The 3,724-nt window shown below is 42.7% G+C and overlaps 1 long non-coding RNA gene across 1 annotated transcript; it reads left to right on the top strand.

Annotated features, from left to right (window-relative positions):
• Window positions 1-919: 919 nt before the first annotated feature.
• On the top strand, window positions 920-1,723 carry LOC116547639. The gene is made up of 2 exons (XR_004267130.1): window positions 920-1,058; window positions 1,149-1,723. It is a non-coding gene; the product is annotated as an uncharacterized LOC116547639 (long non-coding RNA).
• Window positions 1,724-3,724: the final 2,001 nt, after the last annotated feature.

The raw sequence follows: 3,724 nt of genomic DNA, 5'->3' as shown, positions 1-3,724 counted from the left end.
CTAAAGTGTGGTATTAGGGAACCATGCCTGAGTTTGCGTATTAACTCTTCCAGTGTTTATCAGATCATTTTTTACCTCTGCTATGTCATCCTAAACAATTCTTTGACATTTTCTATTTCTTTGTATTTTTATTGACCTTATTGTCATTTCTAGATTTGCTGATGAACCTGCAAATTGAATTCGTTTGCATTTCCTTGGTAATAATGTAGGCTGTTTATGCCAAAGGAAGAAAAACAAATGGGCTTGAAACTGATCAAATGCGATAGAAAGCCATTTTTGCAGATGAAGATGGACCTGGAGATAGTGATGTTGAAGAAAATGAAATTTCTGAAGATGACAGATTGGAAACTGTCTCAAGTGATGAGGAAGCAGAAGAGGAGGAAAATGCTGAGGTGACTGATCAGTATATGACTGCTAAGGGCATCAAACGAGGGAAGCTTGAGTTGGAAGAAGACAGTGAAGTAGATTTGCCAGCATTTGCTGACCGTGACGTTGAGCTTGAGGGGAGCTCAGCAGAAGGGGAAATGGAATAAGCTGGGGAAAGCAGTGAGGAAGAGGACTGCACTGCAGGAGAGAGGGGCATTTCAGGATCAAAGACTGTTGGAGAAGGTAGTAAAGCAGAGGTGTCACAAGCTAATCCCCAGAGTGATCCTGTAAATCTGGAGAAGTCTTTGTCGATGAAGAAAGCAGCCCTTACCTCTTCGTCTCTGGGCATTGCACAGCTGACGAGGCATTTGCATCTGAAGATGAATCTGAAGAAAGCTCTTCATTCAGTGCAGAGGAAGAGGACCTGGAAAATGAGGACACTTTTAGGAAAAAGGTTTCAGAGCCTTCTCAAGTGGGCAGTGGTCAGAGCCTCGGGTGAAGAAACTTAATTGACGAGACCAGTGTTATAGAAGATTTACTCAAAGAAGAAGAAGATTGCAAGGAAGAGAAGAAGGAGTCCACAGAAGCCTCGGGTAAGCTTAAATTTAGTTGGTTGCTGCTATGAACTTGACTCTCGAAATGGTACCCAAAGGAATGTCTACATTTGGGGGTCTGTTGATTTTGAGATTTTGGTAACTGCGAAATGCTGCATTGTGGATGGATCTCGGGGGAGGGGAGACACGTAAACAAGTCTAACTGGAGGTTGACGTTCGTCATTTCAGGTGCCCTCAAGTGGAAGGAAGACCTTTCCAGAAAGGCACTGAGGCCTTTCAGAGACAGCAACAAGCAGCTCCAAACCTCCGAAAGCTTATTTATGGGACAGGCAAAGAATTCTGGCTCAGAGCTGGAAACATTTCAGTTTCTCTGATTATTTTCTAAAAAGGAGATAGGGAATTGGTTGGAGTATTGGGCTGGTATTGTTGACATCCATCATTGCTGGCCGTCACATTTCCTGTTTGGCAGATGTCTTTAATCATCAGCTTACAAGGACCACACATTGGTCTTGTGAAGTACACTTCTGGGTTTGCTGTAAAACTCGATGCAAGTCGTGTCCATTGCATCATGTCATGTCCCCTTTTAAAAAGTCACTCATGAGAAATTTTTTGTAGAATTTAGTGCCAGAAAAATATTTCTGCCCATAAAAGTATTTATTTGCTCCTTTCTGAGAATGAGAGCCCTGTATAACACATTTTGTTCTCTTTTGCCCTTGTCCTCTGATTTTATGCTTTGTTAAACATACCTATATGTTCTTTGTGGTAGAATTAATGCCAAAATAAAGATAGAGTGGTGAACTTTACATTGTGTTCCCTGGTTACTTCACGATGAGATCAAGGCCACATGGTGAGACACTTGGGCTCGGCACAGTGAATTGGGAGGGTTGTTTGGCACTGATTTTCGTTCAGCTTTTGGCTAGGTACTCTCAGTGATGAGAGGCTCAACGCTCTTTAGAGCTCTTCTTTAATAATTGAAAGCTCTGCTTTTAAATGTCCCTTCCCTCCTTGACCCCTAGTATTCTAAGTCCTGCTCAACTGCTTAGCTGCTGCCATGCAGGAGTGCAGGAGCCCCCACACATGTAGAGCAATAGCTTCCTGGCCTCTCTTTACCTGTGGCTGACCTGCCCTCTCAGTGCCTGACTCACCTGTGGCCATTGCTGTACCCACCACAGACAGAGGCCCTTGGTTCCTGAGTTGGAAGAATCGTGGCCTAACTGGTTGAAAACAATGAGTCCTCCAGGGCTGTAGGTTTTGTTCTCACTTTTCTGCCATGGTGTTTTCTTTAGTGACAGAAGATAATGAAGAAGATTATGATACCTGAGAAGAGCTTGGAGGGTTGTTTCGTGTCAGCCAGCCTGATAGCGTGGAAGCACAAGGCCGACTCTTTGGACTGCTTCAGATTTCTTGTGGAGGTGCCCCATGACTGGGATTTAGAGGACGTAACGCTGGGAAATACATTTGATTTATTAGAGAGTTGTTCTAGAATAAGATTATCTGATGTCAATATTCCGTACCTGTTGTTGGTTTCTTATTTTTATAGGATGACAGGTCATCCTCCCAGATACTGCGGTGGACAGTTCATACATTCTAAGCAATAACACATTCTGAGTTTAGTTCATTGCACAGCCCACAGAGGACAGGTTCAGCTTCCAGTATGAACAGTAGTGCCAATCTTTATTTTGAAGCATCACACATAAATTTTTATACATCTGATGTATTTTGTGTCTTATCATTCAGATATATGTAGCATCCCTGAGTTAACATTTATAGTTTCTGCTATTTGTAAGCATCCAGAAATCTGTGATACCTGTAAATGTTCTTCCTGCAGCTCACCGCTTTGTAGCCACACTAGAATTAATTCAGTACTCAAACGCCACACAGCTTACCCTCCTCCTAGGCCTTTTCTCTTTCTCTCTCCTTTTTGAGACGTGGTCTTTCTCTACATTCCAGGCTGGAGTGCAGTGGCACGAGTGTACGGCCCAATGCAGCCTGGACCTCCTGGGCTCAAGGGATCTTCCCACCTCAGCCATCAGAGTAGCTAGGACTATAGGCACGAGCCACCAAGCCTGGCTGCTGTTTGCATTTTTTTGTAGAGACAATGTTTCACCGTGTTGAGTTAGTCTCAAACACTAGGCTAGAGTGATCTTCCTGCCTTGCCCTCTCAAGAGTGCTGGGATTACAGGAGTGAGCCATTTCATCACCCGTTTTCTCTATATTCTCTTCTGGAATGTTCTGATCTTCCAAAGGCTGTCCTCTTTTTTGTCAATTCAGTTTGGCTTAGGTGTCACTTCTCACAGAGGCCCAATTGCTCTCATTCTGCGTATTGTAATTTTCCAGTTAACACTTAATGCTCTTTATGAGATTTCATTTAACCATTTTGTAATGGTGAAATTTAATACAGATACAGAAAACCAAGTAAAAATAATTGTTTAACTTAATGGGTTGCCAGAAAGTGAATACCCCTGTACTCAGCACTCAGGCTGGGAAATCAAGCTTTGCTGCTTGATTACGACACCAGCCAGGGTCCTCTTCCTCCCTGTGGAAGGAGTTGTGGTCAAGCCTCTTGTTGCGACTCTTTTCTTTTCTCCTGGTTTGCTCTTCCATGCGTCCATAAGCATCGTAGTTTACTTTTACCTGATTGTCATTATGCATTTTCCGTCTGTCTTTTAAAATCGTTAGTCAACAACCTTCCTTCCCATTTCTTTTTTTTTTTTTTTTTTTTTTTGATTACATTTTATTTAAAAAGCCAAGTCGTTGGTCTGTAGAGTTTCTCATGGTATGGATTTTGAGGATTGCTTTGCATC

This window comes from Sapajus apella, unplaced genomic scaffold (assembly GCF_009761245.1).
Source record: "Sapajus apella isolate SASKATOON/1434 unplaced genomic scaffold, GSC_monkey_1.0 scaffold3917, whole genome shotgun sequence".
Classification (NCBI taxonomy): Eukaryota; Metazoa; Chordata; class Mammalia; order Primates; family Cebidae; genus Sapajus; species Sapajus apella.
Note: the sequence above shows the minus strand (reverse complement) of the source record. Positions and strands in the feature narration are given on the sequence as shown.